Source organism: Mustela nigripes, chromosome 1, assembly GCF_022355385.1.
Source record: "Mustela nigripes isolate SB6536 chromosome 1, MUSNIG.SB6536, whole genome shotgun sequence".
NCBI lineage: Eukaryota > Metazoa > Chordata > Mammalia > Carnivora > Mustelidae > Mustela > Mustela nigripes.
Window position 1 is genome coordinate 41,887,589 of NC_081557.1, and position 15,849 is coordinate 41,903,437.

The following is a 15,849-nucleotide window of genomic DNA, read 5'->3' on the forward strand; positions in this document are numbered from 1 at the left end:
ATGTCACTTGGGTGACATCTTCCCCAGGAATCTATTATTACCTTCCATCCTGAATTCCATTCCAGTTGAAGCATTACTTTATTTTTGTCAAGTCAACTTTTTGAAATCTGCTATTTCAGGTGCAACCTGTTTCCATGTCTTTTTTTTTTTTTTTAATGTTGAGGTACTTATCTCAATGTGATTTCAATTATATGTAGTTATGTTTCATTTCCCCCCAACAGCTTATGAACTCCTTGAAGGTGGAAATTGTTCCTAATTTTCCCTAAATAACAAGGGCTTATTAAGCAGTAGGTGTTCAATAAACATTTGTTGAATTTACTGACTTAATTTTTTATTTAAATAGATCCCTGTTAGGCTGGGTAAGAGTTGGTTTCTTCAAAAAAAGTCTACCTACATACTTTAATGATTATAATGAACATTCAGTTATAACAACTTTCCCAGAATCTAACATTTAGAAATATATGAGAAAGAAGATGCTTGGAATGAAATAAAACCTAAAGACTGACATGAAATTAAATCTTTGCATTTATTTTTATATTTATACATTTTTTAAAATAATTTCAAGGTTTGAACCATAAACCACAGAGTGAGAGAATCCTTTTTCTCTTTTTTAAGATTCGATGGGAATGATGATGAAACATGACCTACCACCCCGCCCTTTGTGAATCAAATACAGCCCAAGCCAGGTACTTCTTCAAATGGTTTTTGTTTTGTTTTTGGAGAGAGAAAGAGAGAGAGAGAATAAGACTGAGGAGGGGCAGAAGAAGGAGGAGAGAGAATCTTAAGCAGGCTCTGCACTAGGCACCGAACCTGAAATGGGACTCAGTCTCACGACCCTGATATCATGACCTGAGCCAAAATCAAGAATCCAGTGGTTAACTGAACTACCCAAGTGCCTCTAAGCCAGGCACTTCTTAAAGCTACCAGTGAGACTTGGAAATGGAACAGCAAATAGAGGGAGGGCATATGATCAGAAATGTATCTGATCATCAATGGAAAAAGGAACTATTGGTGTAAGTCTTCCATGATTTCTCTTTTCATGAGGGTAGATACATTAAAAAGAACACATAGACATTATCTAGGTTGTATTTTGGGGAATAGATGGGTTGGAGGACATCTTTATTCCTGAAATCTGAGGAAAGAGATTGATACTGTATTTGGGACTTCTTGAGGAGAAAAAAACAAGTTTAGTGACAAGCAAATGTAAATTATGTTTCTCTACATGAAGAGGCAAAAAAGGGTTAAACGCCTATGATGTAAAAGTGGGTATCATGCCAGAGTTAGACAATGATTTATACTGTACATACCAGAGAATGTATAAATCATTTTATTTGACAGGTGGTATTTTTATTTCTTCAGCAGACTTAGGGAGCTTTAGAATCATTACAGCTTTGTAAAGTAGTATTATAGACTGAGTCATTAGATCATTCATTTTGCCTGATTACATCAACTCATTGGGTTTTTGGGGAATGAAAGAAACTCATTATCAAAATTGTCATCTTGATTATATGGATTAAAGAGAATGGATCAAAGTTCTGAGAATTAGCTTTCACAGCCTGTTAAAAAATTGGAAGTTAAAAAATTGATTGCAGAGCAGGAATGATTAGGGAAAAGTTTTCTCATTTTAAAAAACTATCAGAGATTAAAGGAATGGTAATTTTGGGAGATACAAATAGTTGGAATCCATGGGGAGTTTTTAAAAAAGACTTTTTTGAAGTATAATTTATGTTACATTATATTCACCTGTTTTAAGAGTACAGCTCAATAAATTTTAATAAATTTGTAGAATTTTGCAAACATCACCACAATCCAGTTTTAGAACATTTTCATTAACTGTAAAAGATTCCTGTGCCTACCATATGTAGTTAGTCTCAGCTCCTGCCTCTAGACCCAGACAACCAAGCTTCTGCTTGCTGTTTTTATGAATTTGCCTTTTCTAAGGAGTTTGGATAAATGAATCATGCAATATGGGAATTTTTTTGTCTGGCATGCACTTAGCATAATATTTTTGAGGCTCATCCATGTTGTAGCAGGTATCAGTAATTTACTCTTGTGTATGACTGAATAATATTCCATTATATGAATATACTACTTTTGTTTATCTATTCACTAGTTGATTCATTTTCATTGTTTCTACTTGGGGACTATAACAAATAGTGCTGGGAAGAAAGATTGGGTACAAGGGCTTGTGTGGATAGAGGTTTTAATTTCTCTTGGGGCGATACTTAGGAGTGGCATTGCTGAGTGGAATGGTAAATTTATGTTTAATATTTTAAGAAACTGCCAAACTGTTTTCCAAAGTGGCTATACCATTTTACATTTCCATAAGTGAGGTACGAAGGTTCTGGTTTTCTACATCCTCCTAAATACTTGTTATCATTTGACTATAGTCATTCTAGGGGGTATGAAGTACTATCTCACTGTGATTTTAATTTGCATTTCCATGATGATTATTGATATTGAGCACATTTTCTTGTAGTTTTAGCCATTCCTATTCTTTTGTGAAATGTATGTTCAAATCTTTTGCCCATTTTTATTTTATTTTATTTTCTAAAGATTTTATTTATTTATTTGACAGAGAGATCACAAGTAGGCAGAGAGGCAGGCAGAGAGAGAGGAGGGGAAGCAGGCTCCCCGCTGAGCAGAGAGCCCGATGATGCGGGGCTCAGTCCCAGAACCCTGAGATCCTGACCTGAGCCGAAGGCAGAGGCATTAACCCACTGAGCCACCCAGGCGCCTCGTCCTTTGCCCATTTTTAAATTGGCTTCCTTTTTTATTATTGAGTTATAATTATGAGTTCTTGTTCTGACCAAGAATTCTTTATCACCTGTGTGATGTAAAAGATTTTCTCCCAGTCTGTGTCATGTCTTTCATTGCCTTAATGGTCTTTATTGAAACACAAACATCTTAACTGTTGATGAAGTCCATTTACTTAATTTTTTCTTTTATGGATTGTGCTTTCAGTAGCTAGGAAATCTTTGCCTAACTCAAGTTTACGTAAGTGGTTCGCCAAATGATCTGTGTACAGGTTGGGGAACACCTCATCAAGCCCGCTACGATTTTTATTTTCTGTTGTGTGCAAGACCTCGCATTCCAGCAGTGCATACCTAGGACCCATTCATAACTTCCAGACCACCCAGGATACATGCGTGAGAGCTTATCAAGGTCCACTATGATGAACTTGTTTCCTGGATCCCATCGTTAAATTTATGGCTGGTCTGTTCCTTGCTGCAACCAATACTATAGTCTCAGCCAGCTGTGATGTTGAGTTTTCCCGATTGTTTACCATTTGTTTTCTAAGGTCACTTGTTTCCGACAATACCCTGGATACCAAATCAAGTCATTGCCTCCAGGTGCAGAACTGCTGGTCTTCATGGCTTGTCCTGTCTTAACAGAACTACTGTGTTGGCGCTGAGGTCAGGGATAGGGAATGGGAGTAGTCTCTGATGTCCCAGATCCCCACTTTCCTCACAGAAGTTCAGCAGTTTTATTATTTATTTATAAAATAAGTGCTTTTCAATCTGTTGTACACCTCTGGTCAATTTCTGCCCCCCCAAATTGCTGATATGCTTATTTTGACTATTTTTTTGTAGTTTTATTGTTGCTTTGGACAGATGATTCATGCCAATCTCCTTACTCCATCATTCTGAAATTGTCTGTTATGTACAGTTTTAATGTCTTAAAAACTGATACAATATATCTTGACAGATGCAACAGCTTTTTAAAAATTAATATTTAGATCTTTCTGTTTCTTTCCAATGTTATATCCTTCCTACCCTCTCAAAATGCAATTTTTTTTTAAGATTTTATTTATTTATTTGTCAGAGAGAGAGAGAGAGCGAGAGCGAGCACAGGCAGAGTGGCAGGCAGAGTCAGAGGGAGAAGCAGGCTTCCTGCGGAGCAAGGAGTCTGATGCGGGACCCGATCCCAGGACGCCGGGATCATGACCTGAGCCAAAGGCAGCTGCCCAACCAACTGAGCCACCCAGGCGTCCCACAAAATGCAAATCTTGATGCTCTTAAATTTACTTTTATATGTTCTCTTAGGATGAAATTTATTATTTCTGTCAGTATTCCTTTATTCATTCAGTTGTCATGCATTAAGTCTTTGTTCTGTATTGATGCTGGGATGTATTTCCATTTCAGGAAGCTCTCACAAGTTGAGTAGGAAGCCACATTTTTAGGGTTAGAATTATAACAGTTTTAGAGTAAACTTTAGTTATATTCCCTGGCCTATGGTAAGTTTACCTAATTATAATTATAGGTGTATCCCATTAGAAATACATTTAAAAATTTAAGAGATAATAGGGTAATTATTTAAAATAAGCACTTTACATTCAAATATTTGTATCCTTCATTCAGTTTTGTGACTTTTTTTCCCCATCATACACCATCCTCTTCACATTGTGGAGAGAACATAAAATGGTCTACACACAAAGTTTCTATATATTTTTTTTCCCTATGGGGCCCAATAGTAAGTAAGGCAAAAAAGTCCTATTTGGAAAGGAGGGAGCAGGTTGGGGGGATATTGGAAGTTGTGTGTAATGGCATTAGAATGTGAAGAAGGACCCCAAAGTTGAGGCTTGACACAAGGCAGAAGATCTTTCTAGCTAATAGTAGGTGTTCTGAGTCAACAGCTAGAACCTCATCATCCTTTTTGCAGTTTAAGAAAATAAAAGTCAGGTGAGGTCAAGGGATGATTTTAGTAAATACTGTAGTTGGATTTGGGGGTCCATTATCTGATGCATAGCATGGACAGAGGAAATGTGCTTGAAAATATTTCACACTAATTGGTTTTAGATGTGGTCCTCTGACTAATGTAATCTTTGACTTAATTTTTTGTAAAGATTTTATTTATTTGACAGAGATCACAAGTAGGCAGAGAGGCAGGCAGAGAGGGAGGAGGAAGCAGGCTCCCCGCAGAGCAGAGAGCCCGATGTGGGGCTTGATCCCAGGACCCTGGGATTACTACCTGAGCCCAAGGCAGAGGCTTTAATCCACTGAGCCACCCAGGTGCCCCTTTGACTTAATTTTTATACTAACATTTCATTTTATAAGTCCTAGCTTGGTCTCAATGCTAGCACTTAGAAAATGAGATGTTAAAATGAAAATTAACATAATTGATACGAAATAATTTTGAAAAACACTTTGCTATATAAATGCAAGAAAATGGGGTGCCAGGGTGACTCAGTGGGTTAGACCTCTGCCTTCGGCTCAGGGCATGATCACAGGTTCCTGGGATTGAGCCCCGCATCAGGCTCCCTGCACAGCAGGGAGCCTGCTTCCCCCTCTCTCTCTGCCTGCCTCTGCCTACTTGTGATCTCTCTCTGTGTCAAATAAATAAATGAAATCTTAAAAAAAAATGCAAGAAAATATCATCATATAATACAAAAATATTAAGAGCTACTGCTTTCTTTTTTATTTTATTTTTTTAAGGTTTTATTTATTTATTTATGGAGAGAGAGAGGCAGAGGCAGAGGGAGAAGCAGGCTCCCCGAGAAGCAGGGACCCTGATGTAGGTAGAACTCGATCCCAGGATGCCAGGAAGAGCTAGTGCTAAATGAAAATGTCTCATAAGATAAAGCTTCCCCAAATTCATAATGAAAATTAATGGAAAGATAAGGTTTAATATATCACAAATTTCAGCAAGCATGTATTGAGTCTATGATTGCTAAACAGTGAGGTTCATGTATGTTAAAAGTGAAGGACAGATCACTTAATTGACATAGATCCTATAGGTACCACAATTTAAAAATCCTTTTCTTCTTATTGTTTTTATGATGCTAGTTTAAACTCAGTACATTTGCTCTGTAAGAATCTAAAAGAGAAGATTTTTCCTAAAAAAGATGATGGTGTGTTTATCTAGGCCCTCCAAAAGCATTTCCTGCCAGGCAGTTGACATGTAGCCTTGGCTCAATTTCAGAAAACTATTTGCTTCTGTTTACCCTTCCAGATACAGCATCTCCTAGGAATTGAGATGAGGAATCTCCTTTAACTCTTTTAAATTTTTGAAGCATACTTTATATATAACACTTTAGAGTCTACTCTTTGTATTAGCACAATGAAAATTCTTGTGTCTTTAAATTCTTAAAAAAAAAAATGCATCTGCTTTAGTAATTCACTAGCAGAGACATCAAAGCCTTAAAGTGAGTTAATCCAATGTAATTAGAATATTCTTTTCCCATAAGATTAATAATGGGATAATTTTTAACCTTTTTAAAATCCCTCTTCATTAAGAAACAGAACCCATTATTGAGTTTCTTTGAAAGAGTATGCTCTACTTAATTTACTTATAATATTTTTCTTTTTCTTTCATATAACATTACAGAAATATTTGGGGAAGTGAGGTAGATATTATATTTTAAAAATATAGTTGGGGGGGGTGCCTGGGTGGCTCAGTGGGTTAAAGCCTCTGCCTTCGGCTCAGGTCAGGATCTCAGGGTCCTGGGATCGAGCCCCACATCAGGCTCTCTGCTCAGCAGGGAGCCTGCTTCCGCCTCTCTCTCTGCCTGCCTCTGCCTACTTGCGATCTCTGTCTGTTAAATAAATAAATAAATAAATAATCTTTAAAAAAAAAATATATGTATATAATTGGGGCCTGGGTGGCTCAGTTGGTTAAGCATCTATTTTCAGCTCAGGTCATGATCCCAGGTTTCTCTCCCTCTGCCCCTCTCCCTGCTTATAGCCTCTCTCTCTGTCAAATAAATAAATAAAAACTAAAAAATTAATTACTCAAAATTTTTATTCTTTTTAGGAAGTCAATTTGTTTTTTAATATTTTAAATGTTTTTAATACTTACTACATAGTTAGGAATACAGGAGCATATTATAACTTTATTGTGATCCCAGAATGCATGTTATTTCAATTAAGTATAAATGTATCTTTGAGGGAATATGATGGCAAATGTATTAATTTAAAGGTGAGAAATTTGAGATACAGAAAGATATAATAACTTGAGATACCTACTATAGTTACATGTGAGCAAATTTAGGTCCTCTTGCTCTGATCCAAAATCAGAACAAGGCCATGGATCAGAACAAGATGACTTCTGAATGGCAAGGATTAGAGCAAGCAACACATCAGAGACAGAGAGTACAGGAGACTGGCATGCAAACACCAATGGGGTGGATAGATCGAGAACGATAAGCACATGTCCAAAGTTTGGAGTCTCAAATTCAAGGTCTGCCATTAGAATCTGTCCCCTTGATACTCTGGACAACACAGGTCTCTCATTCCCTACCCTCCCTTTCTCTCTGTAATTCACAAGGTTTCAGACATAGTTGGAAGACATGGTCCTGCTTTTACACAACTGATACTGAAGGCTTATGTGCTGAAATGAATGGTCGCCTGCATTAAGGGAATAAAGAGTTAACAGAGTCCAGCATCCAGAGCGTTCTGTCTTAGAGGCTGGAGTTATAAGGGCAAAATGATTCAGCAAAGCTAGGGTCACCACTGTATCATGCACAAAGAATTATCTTGGTCTTGTGAATTGGTGACGTTGGTCCCTTCCATGACTTCTTATCTCTGTCTTGAAACGATGTTGGCTCCCAGACTGCCTGGCCCAGTAACAATCTGATTACTGACTGATGGCCTCGGCCCTATTCTGTGGATCTACACCACCTTAATTGTTAGGACTTCCAGCTATGTATTCCAGAGGAAGTAAAGAATAGGAAATCCAAAGTTGGGTGAAACAAGCAGAATGACTGAGACAATCCTCTCAGTTAGTCAGGAACTAGTATTACTGTCCTCTTAGAGACAGAGCTCATCTGCACCTCTCCTGCACTGCCTGTCACAGAGTAAGTAGGTCCGTAACAAATATTGGTTGAAGATTGAATCATTGCAGGGGTCTGCCAGTGATGAAAGTAACTTAATGGGAGAGGGAGTAACTCCTGACATAGGCACAGAGCCTGAGTGCAGCTTTCAGATGTGAGAAAGATGAAACTCTTTTACTGTATAGGGATGTCCTAGAAGTAAACAAAGGCACAAAGAATTATTGAACTGGGTGGTTCAGTGGATTAAGACCCTGCCTTCAGTACAGTTCATGATCCCAAGGCCCTGGGATCGAGCCCTGCACTAGGCTCTCTGCTCAGCAGGGAGCCTGCTTTCCCCTCTCTCTGCCTGCCTCTCTGCCTACTTGTTATCTCTCTCTTTCTCTCTCTGTCAAATAAATAAATAAAATCTTAAAAAAAAAAAAGAATTATTGACATGTCCTAGGCTATAGAGCCATCTAGGGTTATTTAGAAATTAACTAAGTGTCTTTGTTCTTAGATTTATGCTATGCATACTAAATAAATGGTTTGTAAAGATTCTAAACAGTGCTTAGGCCAGCTAAAAAAAATTTTTTTTAATTAATGTAAAGTTTGAGTAAGTGAAATTTTGAAGATGATGGAATCTAATTGATAACTTCCTTACTCTTTAACCTGTAGATAATCTCCCTTTTAAAAGTGTTCATTATAGTAGTGATTATGCAGAGAAGAAGCCTGTGATGAAAATGTGGTATAAAATTGTGTTCTTTGTTCAGCAAGTTAAAACAAGCTGGTCTGTAAGCAATTATTATCTTCATCAAAATTCCTAGCTCTAATGTTTTGGCTTCATTGGCCCAGCACGTATGCCTTCTCAAACAATTGGATGGATTTAAAACACTTATGAGATGTTTGTGCTTATATCTTAACATAGCATCAGTTCAACAGGAAAAAGAAAAAAAAAAGTAAGATTTGGCATTAGGGCATAGTTTTAAAAAGAAAATCAAACCAAAACTAAAGTAAACAAAAAGCCCATAACAGTGCTTAAATCCCTGTATACGAATGAACATTCTTTATTCAGCCTTTTAATACCCTCAGGTAGCTGTGCAGTAGTTAGTGTTCAGGAGTGTCTTTCTGTTCCTCACTCATTAATCATTTAACATTTCTGAAAAAAATTACCAGAGAGTTGGCTACCCATTACTAACATTTTTATATGGGTGATATATTTTTTTAAAAATCTCTTTTTTTGCTTTTTTTGGTTATTTTAAATAATTTTTTTTAAGATTTTATTTATTTATTTGACAGATCACAAGTAGGCAGAGAGGCAGGCAGAGAGAGAGGAGGAAGCAGGCTCTCCGCAGAGCAGAGAGCCTGATGCAGGGCTCGATCCCAGGACCCTGGGATCGACCTGAACCGAAGGCAGAGGCCCGACCCACTGAGCCACCCAGGTGCCCCTTATTTTTGGTTATTTTCAACAGCAACAACAGGGCGCCTGGGTGGCTCAGTGGATTAAGCTGCTGCCTTCAGCTTGGGTCATGATCTCAGGGTCCTGGGATCGAGTCCCACATTGGGCTCTCTGCTCAGCAGGGAGCCTGTTTCCTCCTCTCTCTCTCTCTGCCTTCCTCTCTGCCTACTTGTGATCTCTATCTGTCAAATAAATAAATAAAATCTTAAAAAAATAAATAAACAGCAACAACAAATATATTCTGTATTCTAAGGAAAATGTTCAGGGGCCTGCTTGGGTAAGCAGATGATTTAAAAGTGAATTAGCTTTTTAAATTATGAATTTGCATATGTGTAAGTGACTAAGAAGAATGTACCTTTGGATAAGATTGGGAGTGTTTGGTTAAAAAATAATCATCTTTTAAGATTAAAAATGTCCCCAGGTGCATTTTTAAGCTTATGTAATTTTTTCTAGTGGGTTAGGTTTCTCATTACATTCTTTATTTACTTAGCTAATGATTACACAGTCAAATATTAATACCATATATTCTTTTGAAATTACTGTAGGGGCTCCTGGGTGGCTCAGTCAGTTAAGTGTCCAATTCTTGGTTTCAGCTGAGGTCAGAATCTCAGGAATAAGTCCTGGTAGAGCTCTGTTCTCAGTGGGGAGTCTAGTTGCCCTTCTCCCTTCCCCTCTGCCTTTCCATCCCACTCCCTCTGCACTTGTGCACTCACTCTCCCTCTCTAAAATAAATAAAATCTTTTAAAAAATCCAGAAATTACTGTATTGCAATAGCTATTTATTGGGTACCTGCCATTTACTAGATGTTGAAGATGGATATACCTTTAAGGGCTGCACATTCTAGCAGAATCAACAGATTGGAGCATGGTGAACAGTACTTGTGAACAGGTGTTATGGGCTGTGAACTGTGCCTGGTATAAAGAGAGGGAGTAATTCATTTTGCCTAGGGGTAGGAGAAGGCTTTGCTGAAGAGGTGACCTTCAAATTGGGCTTATCAAAAGTGTTAGCTTTCTTGACATTTTTGCAGAATGACAAGTTATTAATGAGTTAGAGCATAGACTGCCTGAAGCCAGTGTTAAGATGTAGAGTTTGATAGAAGAGTTTGAAGGAAAAAAATGTGAAATTTCCCATCAGGTAGAAGAAAAAGACAATGAGATGAACAATTAAGAGATCAGTCTAGGAGGTCCAAGAGTTGCTGTGGAAGGCAAGAAAAGAATCTAAATCACTAAGAATAAGTAAAAAGGACAGTTGGGTATTAGTCAGTATTGGGAGGAGGTTTTTAGTGAAGCCTGTCAATTTCTTTTGCACCTTTCAGTAGGGTTTCAGAAATGGCAAAGTTACTTTTTGTCATTCAACTTCAATGCTCTTTGTTTATCAGAGATCATTTTTTCCCGAGATGCTCCGAAAATTTGTTTTTGCAAAACTGAATTTTGGTTGGCAAAAGATCTGTTTCTTCGCAGTTATCAGAATCTGCATGCTAGGGGCCCCTGGGTGGGTCAGTTAGTTAAGCATCTGCCTTCAGCTCAGGTCATGACCTCAGGGTCCTGGGTTTGAGCCCCATGTCGGGTTCCCTGTTCCATAGGGAGTCTGCTTCTGCTGCTGCTGCTGCCTCACCCTCTGGCTCATGTTCTCTCTCTCTCTCAAATAAGTAAGTAAAATCTTAAAAAAAGAAAAAAAAATCTGTATGCTGGAAAGTTGAGGCTCTTAATAAATCACAATTGGTAGTAAATCTCTCTCTCTCTCACACACACACACACACACACACACACACACACACACACGAAGTTTAGAGTGACAGTTTCCAATGTATCTGTAACCCAGACTTTTTGAGCCCTTAAATACTGGCTCTTTAAGTCTTGATGACTTGAAAGTTGGTTGATGAGTTAGATACCCAGTGAGGAGGAGGGAACTACAGACAGGATGGAATGCTAGTTTATCCTGCAAGAAAAGAAAAAAAAGGAGAGTAAGATGGATGTAAGTGCTGGAAAGAGCTTGGCCTTCCAGTCCTTTGACTATAATACGTCAGCCATGTTTCCCAGCCTATCAGAGATGCTGGGGTATGCTATCAGCTAGTGATAGAGTAGACACATATGAAATGTCACCCTCATCTAACTGGTGTTTACATTTTCAAAGTCATAACCATGACTATACAAACGTTAGTGTGAGTAACCTTTTCATAACTATTTTAACAGAAACTCCCTAAACATTTATCATTCTATTTGTCAAGAAAATAGTTATTCTATTATCCTGTTTATTTGAATCCACTAAGCATGTAACTTTTGTCATCCCTGAATTAGTAGACATCTTCCCCTTGATTCTAACCTGTAGTCTAGAATCTCCCATAGAACTTTTTATAGTTCTAAGTGTCCAGACCCTACCTCTGGAGATTCTGAATCAGAATCTCTATGGAGATACCCTGGACTACAGCATTCCATTTTTACAAACTCCTCAGATGATTTTTACCCCTGAGAACACATATTTTATTCTTTAGAAATATAAAAAAATTGGGAGATGACTACAGTTCTCAGGCAATTTCTAATGAACTCCAAGGCTGAAGACCATCTTTGTTTCTAACTTACTCTGCACACTACCTCCAGAATTTTTTCCTCAAATCACATCGTGGGGGTACCTGGGTGATTCAGTCAGTTAAGCATCTGCCTTTGGCTCGAGGTACTGGGATTGGGTTCCTTCTTCAGTGGGGAGTCAGTTTCTCCCTCTGCCCCCCACCACCGCTCATGCTCTCTCTCATACTCTCTCTCATGCTCTCTCTCTCAAAATGAATAAATAAAATCTTTTTTTTTTAAAGATTTTATTTATTTATTTGTCAGAGAGAGAAAGAGAGCACAGGCAGGCAGAGTGGTAGCAGAGGCAGAGGGAGAAGCAGGCTCCCTGCTGAGCAAGGAGCCAGCTGTGGGACTCTATCCCAGGATGCTGGGATCATGACCTGAGCCGAAGGCAGCTGCCCAACCAACTGAGCCACTCAGGCATCCCGAATAAATAAAATCTTTAAAAAAAAAAAAAAGAAATGCACATCATGTTACTCATTTCCTCAAAAACACTGCCCTTCAGAATAAGATTCAAATTTCTTCATATTGCTTTCCTGGCCTTCCTAGATCTGATCCTGTCAAAGGACATTTAGCTTATGCTGCAGTAACAACCTCCTGGCTTAAGACAATAAAAGTCTATTTCCTACTCCTACTCCTGATCCATGTCCAGCATGGATCAATAGGGAGGCACTAGTTTATTCAGTGACCCATTCTGCCCCATGGCTTTGGAGCTTTGTGGTTAGAGAAGAGAGATATGCACATCTCTTCTTCCTCTTTTCTCTCTCTCTCTATCTCTCTTTTTTAAGATAAGCTCCACATCCAGCGTGGGGCTTGAACTCAGGACCCCAAGAGCAGGAGTTGCATGCTGAACCAACCAGGTGCCCCTCTCACTCATTCTTAAGTACTTTGACCTGGAAGTGGAATATGTCATTTCTGCTCACAATCTATAGCCTTGCCTAACTGCAGGGTGAGTGGAATATATAAACGTCTGGGGACTGGGAAGAGTATTGGTAAGCATTTGTTGTATCTACCACGGACCCCATATCTACATATTTTTTTAAAAGTTGAAGAGGACTTCATACAACTTCATAAAAACCATTTAAAAATGTATGGTTCAGTGGCATTAATTACGTTCACGATGTTGTGCAACCATTACTTCTGTCTAGTTCCAAAACATCTTCATCACCCCCAAAGGAGACCCCTTACCCATTTTCCCTCCCTCCATCCCCTGGAAACCACTAATCTTTTTGTCTCTAGGGATTTACCTATTTTGGATAGTACATATAAATGGAATCATATTATACGTGGCCTTTTGTGTTTGGTGTCTTTCACTTGTATAATGTTTTCCAAGTTCATCCATATTGTAGAATGTATCAGTACTTCATTCCTTTTTGTGGCCAAATAATATTTCATTATATGAATATACTACATTTTGTCTATCAGTTTGTCTATTGATGGACACTTGGGTTGTTTCTACCTTTTGGTTATTGTGAATAGTGCTATGAAAATTCATGTACAAAATTATTTACTGCTATTTTCAGTCCTTGTAGTGTATATCTAGGACTGGAATTGTAGGGTCATAGAGTAATTCTATGTTTAACTTTTTGAGGAACTGCCAAACTGTTTTTCACCTGATTTGCCTTCTTAGCCTCTGTTACTCCAGTTAAATGAGGAGCAGCCATTGTTCTTAAAGTTAGTATTTTACAGCTCAGGGTATTTCTTTGGTTTTGAATCATCTCCCCCTTTTTTCTATTTTTTTGAAATAGAAATTGTAACAGTTTTTTAAGGTTCAGTTCCAACCTTCCTTCCATCAGTTCTTGGAAAGAAACTCTTATTACTTCTCAAATTCCAGTGTTTCCTCCTCTTTATCTCTTTTATACCACATATTTTATTCTGACTAGTTGTTTATATATAACTTCCTCACTAGATTTTAGATATGCTTATATGACTTACTCTTTTATTCTACATGATGTCAAAAACAGTTCTTTGCAGATGTTTAGTAAAGGTTGAGTGAATAAAGATACAAATAAATAGCTATCGCTTCTTTTTTCTCATTTGCTATGGGTTCTTTTTTTTTTTTTTTTTTTTTTTTTTGGAAGTAATCTGGAAAATAAATGGAAGGTATCACATTCTCAAAATTTTTATTTCAGGGATGCTTTCTGGACAAAATTCAGTGAACTTAGTTAAAAAGGTAAATCATTCTTTTTTTTTAAGATTTTAAAGATTAAAAAAAATTTTTTTAAAGATTTTGTTTATTTATTTGCTTGTGTGAGGGAGAACACAAGAGCAGGGAGAAGCAGGCTCCCCGCTGAGCAGGGAGCCCAATGTGGGGCTCTATCCCATGCTGAAGGCAGATGCTTAACCCAAGCACCCCAAAGGTAAATCATTCTTTAATCTAAGGATATTTGATTAGATCTAAAACTGATACCACTGGAACAAAGATCGAGAACTAGTGTTTCAAATCAGTAAAGTTTTAGACTTTAATTTCTCCCAATCAAAAATTATCTTCAAGTCCCTGAGAGAAGGAAAAAGGACCATTCAGCAAGAGATACGAATGAGGAGACTAGACTTCTAGCCTTCTGAGCCTTGTCTTGTTCCTGTCCATCTGAATAGCAGCCGACATCTCATCTTATTCTTTATTCTCTCCCAGGTACAGCCTACCCAGTATCATCAGCCTTGCTATCCTAATATTTGCTTTAAATAAATAATAAATAGTCTGGCATTTGGAATAAAACCCCAAACAGTATTACAGAGCAAAACATAAATGGACCTAGGTCAGACTGAACCTTTTTGTAAACTGGTTATAGGAAAAGAAACTTGATCTTATTTATTATATCTCTCATGCACTTAAGAGGGGAAGAGTGAAAGACACTGCATTGTATTCAGGCAAGGAAACAGATTCTACTATGAGCAAGGGGGTAAAAAAAATTTACCCCCTTTAAAAAAATAAATTGTTTTGAGAGGGAGAGAGAAAAAAAGAATAAAAAACTAATAACGTATTGTAGCTTTATGTTAAAATCCAAATTATAACACTTAAGAAAGTAATAATCATTGAAATCCAAATGAGATTTACCATCTTGACAAAAATAACATTTATCTTAAAACATATGGTTCTTGAGATCTTTATTAATAACCTTGTAATTTATGTTCTTTATGTTAATTATTCCTCTCAGGAGTACTAAGTTACTTTTCCCCTTTAAATTCTCTATAGATACAGATAAAATCTTTCTTTTATTCCAAAAGAAAATTTTCAGGTTTTGAGAGAAAAGTATCTACCATCTTTTCACTCCCAGTCTGTTAATACAGTAACAGAAGGAACTATTTCATTGGAGGGTTTGTTTAAGAAAAACATAAAAATAAGGAAGTTATTTACCAACAGATGTGGCATTTTATAACCACATCTGCATGTTAACCAACATTGCTTGCTGAAGCTATTTTGTAGTCTGGAATTGTGCATAGTAATACTCATAAGCAAACTGAAGGTTGCAATTCTGCTAATCCTACCAGTGGACTAGAGTAGAGCATGAAACCTTAGTCTTGCTCTGGAACAGTGATTCTTATCTTTTTTGAGATTGCTAATCTCTTTGATAATCTGTTATCAGTTATGGACCTCTCCTCCCAAAAATGCATTATGCACATATAAGTAATTTTGCATTCCCTTTGAATATCTCTGGAAGAATATACAAGAAACTCAATGATTGCTTAAAGAGAGGGCAAGAAGGAAGACTTCTCTTTCTCTATATATCCTTTTTTTAAAAAAAGATTTTATTTACTGAGAGTGAGCACAAGCGTGGTGGGGGTCGGGGGGCAGCAGGCAGAGGGAGAGGGAGAAGTAGACTCCCTGCTGAGCAAGGACCCTGATGTGGGACTTGATCCCATCATGACCTGAACTGAAGGCAGACACTTAACCAACTGAGCCACCCAGGCACCCTCTATATATTCTTTTATACTGTTTTCAAGTTTTCAGCCAGGTATATATCTTACATATATATATGTATTTTTTTAAAAAGATTTTATTTATTTATTTGACATAGAGAGATCACAAGTAGGCAGAGCAGCAGGCAGAGAGAGAGGAGGAAGCAGGCTTCCCACTGAGC